Genomic DNA, 13,335 nt, shown 5'->3' on the forward strand with positions numbered 1-13,335 from the left:
TTGGAATGGTCCAGCTTAATTGACTCTTAGGTTAAGCTTTCTGAAAACTCATTTTCCCCCATGGCTTCCCATTGTTTTGTGAGGTGATGTTATTTCAGCATTTTCCTCCACAAGGTTTTGCAAAGCAATTTGTATTTTAACTGCTGTGTTCCTTTGCTTGGCAAGGAGAACAAGAACTTGATGACTGGATTATATGCATGTGTATATTTTTATATGTGTGTAATGAATTTGTATATATGTACATATGTGTATGTACAGATATATTTATATAGGTTTATGTGTGTGTGTGTGTATATATATATATATATATATATATATATATATATATATATATATATATATATATATATATGCACTAAGCATTTTTATAGGGTAATGGCTTTAAATCACTTTAATCCAGAGGAAATTGAGATTGTCCACATCAGTCCTTTTTTTAAATCCATTCCCCTTTCTTTTCAGATATTGTGTTCAAATAAGTCAGGTTGGAGTTGTCATTACACACTATATTTTATAATTTGTGATTGATTTTGACTTTCAATCTAACAAGTTGATGGTCCACATAGAGACAGGTGATTTTGTAAATTATGTCTAAATTGATATTTAGTAATTTTCTGTCCATTAAGATATAATCAATTGCATTTTGTGCTTTTAGATTGCGTGTTCCCTATAACCAGTACTTTGAATTCTTCTTGAAAAGAATATTCATGATACATAATGCAAGGTCCTTATATTTTGCAGTAGGAAGAGCACTGGGTTTGGAGGCAGAAAATGTGGGTTCAGATCCTGACTCTGCCCCTTCTTAGTTCTGTATGTTGGGAGAACCATTCTCTAGACCTCAGTTTCCTCATTTGTTAAATAGAGGGGGCATGATCCTATGATCTTATTTCTTACTCTCAACCACACTTTCTATTTTTTTAACTTAATAGTATTTTTCCAATAATATGTAAAGATAGTTTTCAACATTGATTTTTTGTACGATTTTGAATTCCAAATTTTCTCCTTCCCCTCCCTCCTACCTAAGACAGCAAGCAATCTGCCTAGGTTATATAGTACTATCATTTTAACCACATTTTCACATTAGTCATATTGTGAAAGAAAACTCAGAATAAGTGGGAGAAACCATGAGAAAGAAAAAAATGAAAAATGAAAATACTTTGTTTTGATATGCATCCAAACTTCATAGTTCTTTCTCTGAATGTGGTAAGCATTTTCCACCATGAATCCCTTGGAATTACCTTGGACCATTGTTATTGTTGAGAAGAACTAAGTATCATATTTGATCATCCTGCAGTGTTGCTATTACTGTGTACAACGTTCTTCTGGTTCTGTTCACTTCACTCAGCATCAGTTTGCGTAAATCTTTCCAGATTTTTCTGAAATCCACTTGCTCAAGATTTGCTACAGCACAATGCTATTCATTCATTCATTACACTCACATACCATAACTTATTCAGCTATTCCCCAATTGATGGGGCTCCCTTCTATTTCAATTCTTTGCCACCACAAAAGAGCTGCTATAAATATTTTTATTCATATGGTTATTTTTCCCTTTTTATGATCTCATTGGGATACAGAACTAGTAGTGGTATTATTTCTGGATCAAAAGGTATGCATAGTTGTATACCTTTGGGGTATATCAACTCCACTTTCCAATATATTTTTAACCATCTTCTCTTCCACATTTCATTGAAATACAATAAGTAGGTATTAATTTATTTTGGAGGATCTCATGGAAATCTTTGTAGAATTTCGCTGCCTTCTCATTCTTTTGCAACAAATATTAAGTATCAACATCAATTCTCTTTATTATTGTTATTCTTTTTCTTTTTTTCATCATCACCACTTTGTAATTTGTTGGGCAATTTTTTAGACAACAGACAGCTCCGTAATGGAGACATTTCCATTTTGGTGGGAATCAGCAAAACGTGCTATCCATTTACATGGCTAGGTGATATGATGAAGATGGTAGAGTATGAGTGATAAAATATAGGGCATCCCATCACCTATAATAACCCAGTATCACCTACATTCCATGACTAGACATCCAAGTAGAACTTCTGTGTCTACGTGTAGAGACAGACGTGGGAGTCAACTTGAGATTTATATTTCTTGACCACTCCCACCCATCAAGGACTTTATAGCTATTTGAAACCAAAGCCTAGATCAAAGAAGGGAGTATAGCGCATCCCTAATACATATTTTGATATTAATGAATTGTATCCTAGGCACTGTCTTCTCCAGTATTCCAACTTTTCTGTCTTAGAGATTTGTCTAAAATGCCTTCATACAAATGACTGACAGAATAGAATTGGGAAAGGATTAGAGTTGGACAGCAATTCTGCTCCTTGGAAGCTGTTCTGAAAAAAAAAATAATTACACTGAGCTACAACATCAGAACTGATTCCATTGTTCTATGGGCCAAAGAGCCACTTAAAAGTTGTTCTATTTTCTCCCACACCGCAGGACTAATGGTAATGGCAGAAACAACTCTGCCTACCATAACATTCCCAAAATTTTGTCCAAGTATCTGGGACTGCATGATGCCCTCTATGAAACAACAGCTGCAAATTACAAAACACTTGCCACAAAAATAAAGTCAGATTTAAATAATTGGAAAGACATTCAATGTTCTTGGATAGGCCGAGCGAATATAATAAAGATGACAATACTCCCCAAACTAATCTATTTATTTAGTGCTATACCAATCAGACTCCCAAGAAACTATTTTAATGACCTAGAAAAAATAACAACAAAATTCATATGGAAGAATAAAAGGTCGAGAATTGCAAGGGAACTAATGAAAAAAAAGTCAGAGGAAGGTGGTCTAAGTGTACCTGATTTAAAGCTATATTATAAAGCAACAGTCACCAAAACCATTTGGTATTGGCTAAGAAATAGACTAGTTGATCAGTGGCATAGGTTAGGTTCACAGGGCAAGATAGTGAATAAAAATAGCAATCTAATCTTTGACAAACCCAAAGATCCCAAATTTTGGGATAAGAATTCATTATTTGACAAAAACTGCTGGGAAAACTGGAAATTAGTATGGCAGAAACTAGGCATGGACCCACATTTAACACCACATACTAAGATTAGATCAAAATGGGTCCAAGATTTAGGCATAAAGAACGAAATCATAAATAAATTGGAGGAACATGGGATGGTTTACCTCTCAGACTTGTGGAGGAGGAAGGAGTTTGTGTCCAAGGGAGAACTAGAGACCATTATTGATCACAAAATAGAACATTTTGATTACACCAAATTAAAAAGTTTCTGCACAAACAAAACTAATGCAAACAAGATTAGAAGGGAAGTAACAAATTGGGAAAAAATTTTTACAGTTAAAGGTTCCGATAAAGGCCTCATCTCCAAAATATACAGAGAATTGACTTTAATTTATAAGAAATCAAGCCATTCTCCAATTGATAAATGGTCAAAGGATATGAACAGACAATTTTCAGATGATGAAATTAAAACTATTTCCACTCATATGAAAGAGTGTTCCAAATCACTATTGATCAGAGAAATGCAAATTAAGACAACTCTGAGGTATCATTACACACCTGTCAGATTGGCTAAGATGACAGGAACAAATAACGATGAATGTTGGAGGGGCTGTGGGAAAACTGGGACACTGATGCATTGTTGGTGGAGTTGTGAAAGAATCCAACCATTCTGGAGAGCAATCTGGAATTATGCCCAAAAAGTTATCAAAATGTGCATACCCTTTGACCCAGCCATACTACTACTGGGCTTATACCCCAAGGAACTACTAGAGAAGGGAAAGGGTCCTGTATGTGCCAAAATGTTTGTGGCAGCCCTTTTCATAGTGGCTAGAAGCTGGAAGATGAATGGATGTCCATCAATTGGAGAATGGTTGGGTAAACTATGGTATATGAATGTTATGGAATATTATTGTTCTATAAGAAATGACCAACAGGAGAAATACAAAGAGGCTTGGAGAGACTTACATCAACTGATGCTGAGTGAAACGAGCAGAACCAGAAGATCATTATACACTTCAACAATGATACTGTACGAGGATGTATGCTGATGGAAGTGGATATCTTCAACATAGAGAAGAGCTAATCCAATTCCAATTGATTAATGATGGACAGAACCAGCTACATCCAGAAAAGGAACACTGGGAAATGAATGTAAACTGTTATTTTTACCTTCTGAATCCAATTCTTCCTGTGCAACAAAAAATTCGGTTCTACACACATATATTGTATCTAGAATATACTGTAATATATTTAACATATATAAGACTGCTTGCCATCTGGGGGAGGGGGTTGGGGGAGGAAGGGAAAAAATCTGAATAGAAGTAAGTGCAAGGGATAATGTTGTAAAAAATTACCCATGCATATTTACTGTCAAAAAAATGTTATATTATAAAATAAAATAAAAAATTAAAAAAAAAAAAAAAAAAAAAGAAACAACAGCTGCACACTCCATTTCCTGTGTGCCATCATACAAATCCCATCATTCATATTAGCCCACATATTAGGTCTCCTGCACCATCACCCAGCATCAACACTCCACAACCTGTACCTGTCACCCACATCCCATTACCTATACACTGTTCTCCATACCCTATCACTTCAATTATAATCTATATCACTATACTGTCATCACCCTTGCCCCAACATCATTTGTACCATCCATCATACCCTATCATTTACACCCCATTATTTGCACTGCATTACCTGTATTACTTTATCCATAACTTGTCATCCTTATTCCATCATCTATACTTTCACTCATACTTCTTTACCCATACTCTGTCACTCATATTCCTTTACTTACACACCGTTATCCACACTCCATTACCTAGACTCCATCATCTACTCTCTGTCACCATCATTCCATCACCTCCACACTCCATTACCTGCATACTCCGTCACTCATGTTCCATCACTCCTACCCCTTCACTCCCTGTCTCCCATATCTCATCACTTGCAATATGTCACTTCTACTCCATCATTTAAAACCCACCACTAGGACCTTATTGGCCATACAATTCTATAGAAAGTCATATTGTACTCTGATATTTAAGAAGAAACTTCCTAACTATCAGTAATATCAAAAGATTAGTCATCAATTTTCTTGGGTTGTTGAAAATGTTTTTAAGGTGAAAGATTCATTAATCAGTATGATAGAGAGAAGAATGATGGCTAGTGATACTTCGTATGAAATTGCTTGAAAGGCTCCAATTAGGGCATATTTTGAGTTTTGTGAATTATCTCAAGAGATAGTGAGCTTCACAGTATTAAGTTTTTTGAGCATTCATTGATAGTCCCTTGTTGGGGAAGCCAAAAAAAATTTAAACAAAAGTTTGATTTGCTAACCTCTGAGATCTCTTATATCTTATATTTTCCATCTCTATTATTCTCAGAAAAAGTGATAGAAGGCTGATCACTAGTAGTGCCTCTCTGCATTCTCTTCTCCCCCAAGTACTTTAGCCCATTCTTTATCATTCATAGAGCCACAGTCCAGTGAGACATTGTGAGAGTTAAAATCACATCAATCAAAAAGAGTTTATAAGGGTGCAATCTACTATGTGCCATATATTATATTAGGCACTGGAGATCCAAGTATGAAGAATAAAACAATCCCTATTGGCAAGGCACTTATACTCTAATTGAAAAGGCAGCAAACACTTATGTAAATACACACAGTATGCATATAAAGTAAACAAATAAAAATATATACAAGGTGGTTAAATAAAAAGCAATTTGGGATGGAAAGTACTAGCAATTGAAGGGGATGGGAAAGGCTTTATGTAGAAACTGGTGTGAGTTATTTCTTGAAAAAAAGAGGATGAGGGATGGCCAGTTCAAAGGCACAGAGACAGGAAATGGAGTGTCTAGTACTATTACCATGGAGAAGGCCATATGTGGCTGGATCACAGAAAATAGAGGAGCACCATCTTTTCAGGTTGGAAAATTTGGTTGAAGTTGGATTTAAAAGGTTTTCAAAAACAAACATTGGCATATATATCTATACACACACACACACACACACACACACACACACACACATATATATAATCTTAGAGGCAGTGAATTACATGAACTGTCAGATCTACATTCACAGAAAGTCATTTAAACAGCTATATGCAGGATGGACTAGAATTATGAGAGATTCAAGGAAGGAGACCAATAAGGAGGCTGTTATAGCAATCTAGGCAGAAGATGATGATGTCTGAAAAGAGAATGTAACTGTGCGTAGAGAGAAAGGCAGATGTGAAAAATGTAAAAACCACCGGTGTTGGCTTGATGGGATTGGATTGTGGGGAATGGTGGGTTAGTCTAGGATAAAACTGATTTTATGAACCAGAGAGCCTGGAAGGAGATGGTACCTTCAACAGAAATAGGGAAACTTGGATGGAAGGGGATTTAAGGGCAAAGATAATGAATTTAATTTGGGCCATATTTAGTTTGAGATGTTTCCAGGATATCCAGTTTGAAATGGCCAGTGGGTGGTTGGTGATCCTTGGAAAGAGAATGAGTTTGGATTTATAGTTCTATGAGTCATCTGCAAAGAGATGGTATTAAGCCCATAGGAGCCAACAAGATTTCAAAGAGAGAGACTAGATATTTTAGTTGTAATTATATTATCAGAGACAGAAAGGATCTCACAGCTCATCTAGCCCAACCTCTTCCCTATTTTGCAGATAAGAAATGGAAGCTAAAGTGTTTTAAGGCTAAATGTCTTACAGGGAGGGGCAGTCTTTCCTAAATCCCGATCTCCAGATGTTAACAGATCACCAGGGCTAATTCCCCATCTATTCTCTACATGTCTCCCCATGCTAACTGGCAATATCTTTCACATTGATTTCCCATCACCCATATTCCTTGTGGTCACACATCTGGACCTCTTTCCACATCAGCATTCATATCTCCACACAAGGGTGAGAACTTCTAAGGACACACACCGCCTTCTCTCTTTCTTATTGTGTCAGGAAACAAAATCCGAAAATGGAAGTTTCAGGTTCTTTTTTTTTTTAAGGTAGCAGGATCTCATTCTAATTTTCTGTGGCAGGAACCCAATTTTTCAAGTGATAATTATAATAATTAAAAATTCTGTTATCAGCTGAAGTAAAAGAATGCAAAGCATGTAGCAGAAGCCAAAGAGGAAACAGGCAGCAGGCAGTGAGTTTTCTGATAATGAGATCTATCTCAGAAATTTCCCCAAATCCCCAAGATAATTCCAGGACACTTTCTCCAGGGGAGGGGAACAGTTGCTCATTTTTCAAGAGCTACTCTATCTTACAAGGTCATTGCCACCCACTCACTGGAGAATTATCTAGGCACAATCAGCTAGCATTTTAAAAAATAGGCAGAGGCTAGGGTGAACAGAGGCCACCATGATCCACTGACCTTTGAAAACTAGGAATTTTGAAAGGACTAAGGAGAAAATCCCATTGGGTTGTGTTGACATGAATAATCAAAACTGGATCAACAAAACTGGGTTTATAGATAATAGGAAAACGGAGAGCCCAAAAACAAGTATAATAGCCCATCTTTCCACTGCCTGTTCTAATAAGAATCAGTATCTCAGAATAGGTAAGGACCTTATGGTTTATTTTGACCAACCCATGTCTAGGTAGAAATTCCATTTATAATAAGTGGTTTGAAAACTTTTGCTTAAAGATTTCCAGCAGTGGAGACCCCGTTCCTCCCAAGGTAACTCATTCATTCTACTTTTGAAAGTTGTCATTATTAGGGAATTTTCCTATAAAGTAGAATGCCATTCCTACCCCAAGGCTGGGGTGTGTCCTGAGGGACATCCCTGTGGCACTGTGTGCTGCTAATGTGGGGGAAACTCTAAGCCTGATTGGCTGAGAGTCTCTGAGCCCAGCCTTCAATGTAGTCTACCTGCATAAGCAGAAAAGAGACCAGATTAGGAAAGACTGCTGGGAGAGGCAAAGAAGGAACTCAAGAGAAAAGGGTAAGAAGCAGGTGCCAACTTTTGAATGACAGATGGCAGATTTCCTGAAAGCCACAATCATGTGGGGAAATCAGTTCCCAGTGTTCTCTTGGATTTCCAGTGCCAACAATCCAAGAGGTTACTAAACTGACTTTCCCTGAGGAGTTGAAGGGGCTGAGGAAGGAGATGGGAAAGGTCTTAGAGATCCTAAAGAACACTATTTGGAGAAGTTGGTTTGCAGAGAGAAGAGTAAGGATGAGAGACTAGGGGAATCCTGAGGGGAAGGAAAAAGAGGCTGAAGGGATATTAGAGAGAAGCAGGTACTGTAAGGATGCAAGGCGAGATAACTCTGAAGAAATATATAATGGCTGTAAGCATAATTTGGGAAAAGGGGAGAAGCTGAGGGAACACTAAGCAGAAAGTCTGGGATTCTGGGAATACTCGTAGAGTGGATAAGGGTTAGAGAGACACTGAGGGATAGACATAAGCTATGGGAACATTTAAGAAAGTAACAGGAAATATTGGTCCACTAGAGGTAGGGAATGGAACACTGAGGATGAAAGGTCAACAGCTGGTAGGCAAACTGATGGGAGGGGAAGGACCTGGTAAAATTTCTGCCGGAATTTTGATTGGGAATCAACAAATTCCAAAAATATGCAAAACCACAGGCCCAAAAATGTTGCAAATTCAACAATTGGTGGTCCTTCCTAAAAGAAAGAACAGGAAGCCCCACTAGCAGCTGTGTGAGTACTCGCCTATGCCCGACCTCCACAAGTACCCATGAGCAGATTGTACTCATGCTCCCTGATGGCACCAGAATCAAAAAAAAAGCCTTCTACTCCTCAGCAGCTGCCTTAAGTATGGGAATCAATATGGAAAAAAATCCAGAACTGGACCGGGAATTTCTTGGACCAGGAAGACCAAGGGTCTAATCAGCAATTTACTCTACTCTATCCTGTTCTACCCAGGAGTAAATTAGATACCTATTCAGACATCAGCACAAATAAAAACCATAATAAAACCTCTGATGTGTGTAAAGCCCTTGATGGTTACAAATTGAAATTATAATTGTGATTAACAGCTGGCATTTACCTAGCAATAGTGGCATTTGATGCAACGGATCAAATTTCAAATTTGGAGTATGAGGACCCAGGTTCAAATCCTGTTTCTAGTCTCAACAACTGCATAACCAAAGGCAAGTAAGTCATTTAACTCTCTGAGCCACAAACTCAAGTATTTCTGTAAGACTTAATATCCCTCATCTTGCTTGATGCTCATAAAACCCCTATGAGGAACTACAGGAAATTATTCCCATTTAATGGATGAGGAAACTAAGGATCCAAGAGACTAAGTGATTCAAGTTAGATCATACAACTAGTAAAGGTTCATGCACAACTCAAGACATCACCATCACAATTGTCATTGTCTCTTCAAGAACAAAGGGTCAACAGCAACAAGGATAAGATTTTAGTCCAAGATTCTCCTAAATACAAATCCAGAGCACTTCATTTTTTAAATTTTATTTATTTATTTATTTATTTTTACCCAAAAAATTATGCATAGGTAATTTTTCAGCATTGACAATTGCAAAACCTTTTGTTCCAACTTTCCCCCTCCTTTCCCCCACCCCTTCCCCCAGATGTCAGGTTGACCAATACATGTTAAATATGTTAAAATATAAGTTAAGTACAATATATGTATACATGTCCAAACAGTTATTTTGCTGTACATAAAGAATCAGACTTTTAAACAGTGTACCATTAGCCTATAAAGGAAATAAAAAATTCAGGCAGAAAAAAATTAGAGGGATTGGGAATTCTATGTAGTGGTTCATAGTCATCTCCCAGAGTCCTTTCGCTGGGTGTAGCTGGTTCAGTTCATTACTGTTCTACTGGAATTTATTTGGTTCATCTCATTGTTGAAGAGGGCCACATCCATCAGAATTGATCATCATATAGTGTTGTTGTTGAAGTATATAATGATCTCCTGGTCCTGCAGAGCACTTCATATTGTACCACACTGTTTCCTTAAGACATTATAATGCTATTATTATAATGCTATTGCCCTCAAAGGTTTATGAAATGCTTTGAATATGTAATCCAATGCATCTCTAATTTTGTACCATATATTGAATTATACTAGTGGACTTGAGAAAGAGACATGAGTTAGAATAGATGATAGTGCAACAAACAGGTAGAATTGGAACTTGGCAAATGACTGGACCTAGACAGGCATCCTCAACAAGCAATATTTAGTTTAGAAAGAAGTCTCCATTGGAGTGCTCTGAAGATCTGAGGTTGGCCCTCTACTATTCAACTTTTTTTTCAATGGTTTGGATGATGATAAAAATGATACATTTATCAGATTTGTAGAACACATGAAGTTAACACATGAAGAATGACAATTACATCTCCAGAATAAGGAAAACCAGTCAATGAAAATGAAATTTAATAATGATAAAGTTCTACAGATGATGCCAAAATCACAATTACAAGATTGTACAGAGGCAGCAAGATAGGAATAATCACCATAATAATGAGAGCTGCCATTTATATAGTACTTAAAGTTTTGAAAAGTACTTTAGATGTATTATATTATTTTATCCTCATAACAATACTTTGAGGTAAATGCTATTAGTATCTTCATTTTCACAGTTAAACAGATAAAGGTTAAGTGATTTGCCCAGAATAAATATCTGAGACAGGATTCAAACTCAAGTCTTTCTAAGTATGCTCTATCAACTGTTCCATTTACAGTTATGTCTCAATATACAGATCCTGTTTTTTAAAATTGGGAAATAAAATATGTTATGCAATCAGTATCAACTAATGATATAAAATTCCCCCCAAAATTTAGTGATGTCACATTCATCAAAGGGGATTGGAAAGCTAAAGAAGAAAATTAAAAATAGTTGGAATAAGCAAGTTTGGCCTTGAAATACAAAATGAAACAAGGCAAAGATGATTAAAATTTTGGCAGGATAACTTGCTGGTTATAGCACTCTTTTTCAACAGCCCAAAAGGCAACTCAACACATGGACATCACACATTGCCAAGTGGTCAATATCTAAATGATTATATACTTTGCAATTACAGGTGGAGAAGCTCTATAGACTGGGTTGAAACAAAACCTGGAGCTGACTGTAACTCAGATAATGAATTTCTTGTTGTAAAAATTAAACTAAAGGGGAAACCATCAGACCATATAGCTATGACCTAAATTACATCCCTTATTAAGATGAACTGGAAGTGATGAATAGATTTAAGAGATTAGATTTTGTAGATAGAGTGTCTAAAGAACTGTGAACAGAGATTCAAAATATTGTACAAGTAGCTTCAATTTTTTAAAAATCCCAAGAAATAGAAGAGCAAGAAAGCAAAATGATGGTCTGATGAGCCTTTACAAATAATTGAGGAAAGAAATTCCAGACCCAACTGAATGCAGAACTCCAGAGGAGAAAGATAAAGATTTTCTTAAATAAGAACTGCAAAGAAATAGAAGAAAACAGGGAAAGACAAGAAATCTTTTCAAGAAAATTAGAGCTATCAAGAAAATGTTTCATTGAAAAAATGGGTATAATAAAAGATAAAAATCCAGCTGAGCTATTTAAAATCCAAAAGATAGTGCTGTTAAAGTGCTGTACTCAATATGCCAGCAAATTTGGAAAACTCAACAATGGCCACAGGATAGCAAATTATGTCCCAGTCTTTAAAAAGGGGCAATGCCAAAGAACATTCAAATTATCCAACAATTGTCCTCATTTCACATGGTAGCAAGATTGTGCTTAAGGTCTGCAAACCAGGCTTCAGTTATATGTGAGCTGAGAATTACCAGGACAGGCTGATTTTCAAAGAGGCAGAGGAACCAGAGACCAAATTGTTAACATTCACTAAATCATGGAGAAAGCAAAAGAGTTACAAAAAAAATCTACTTCTGCTTCCTTGACTTCACTAAAATCTTTGTGTGAATCACCACAAATTGTGGCAAGTCCTAAAAGAGATCATTTTATTTGCTTCTTGAGGAACCTGTATGTAGGTCAAGAAGATATAGAACACAAAATGAATAAATGATTAGTTTAAGATTGGGAAAAGAGTTCAAAATTATATATTGTCACCTTATTTACTTAACTTATATATCATGAGAAATGCCAGGGTAGATGGATCAAAAGCCAGAATTAAAATTGCTAGGAAAAATATCAATAATCTTAGATATGCAAACAATACCATTCTGATGGCAGAAAGTGGAGAGGAATTAAAAAGCCTCCTGATGAGGATGAAAGAGGCCACTGTAAAAGCTGGCTTGAAGTTTACCATCAAAAAACTAAACTAAAATCTTGGCAATTGGTTACCACTTCCATAGAGAAAAGAAATTAAAAGCAGTGTCAGATTTTATATTCTTATAAAGATCCCTGTAGAAAGTGACTGCAGTCATGAAATTAAAATATGCTTATTCCTTGGAAGGAAAGCTATGATAAATCTTGACAGCATACTAAAAAGCAGAGACATCACCTTGCCAACAAAGGTCTGTATAGTGAAAGCTGTGGTTTTTCCAGTAGAAATGTATGTCTGTGAAAGTTGGATTAGAAAGAAAGCTTAGCACTACAAAACCAACACTTGCAAATTATGGTGTTGGAGAAGATTTTTGAAGACTGTCTCTTAGACAGCAAAGATATAAAATCATTGAGTACTTAAAGAAATTTATGCAGTTCACTGGAAGGCCAGACACTGAAGCCGAAGCTTAAATACTTTGGCACATAATGAGAAGACAGGAATCGTTGTAAAAGACCTTGCCATCTGGAAAGATTGAAGACAAAAGGAAAAGAAAATGGGAGAGAATGAGATGAATAGTGTTATGGACGCAGAGAACATGAACTTGGACAAACTTCAGGAGAAATGAGATAGGTCTTGGGTGCTGTGGTCCATGGGGTCACAAAGAGTTGGACATGAATGAATAACAAAAGAGATATAAGATCTAGAACAAGACGTAATAATGGCCCTATTTTCTGGCTCTGTCAGACAACATTTAGAGTACTGTGTTCACTTCTGAACATTACATATTAACTATCACATACACACATGAATCCAGAAAAGGGGAAAAGATTGAAAGAATTAAAGTACATGCCATATAAGGATAAGCTGAAGGAAGTGGAGATGCTTAGTCTGGAGAAGAAAAGACTAAAAGGACAGGATACAAATACCTCAAGAAGTCACCACATGGAAGGAGTATGAGATTGAAGTAACCTGACACAGTAATGTTCTGCTATTTAACAACTGGCTCTCTGAAAGGACAGGACACGTTTTTAAGTTTTATGTTCCATTATTAACATTTCCCCAACCATCTTAAATCTAGACAGTCAAAAACAATGAAGTCTTCATTTGTGACATTTTTCTACACACTTTA

This window comes from Sminthopsis crassicaudata, chromosome 3, assembly GCF_048593235.1.
Source record: "Sminthopsis crassicaudata isolate SCR6 chromosome 3, ASM4859323v1, whole genome shotgun sequence".
Classification (NCBI taxonomy): domain Eukaryota; kingdom Metazoa; phylum Chordata; class Mammalia; order Dasyuromorphia; family Dasyuridae; genus Sminthopsis; species Sminthopsis crassicaudata.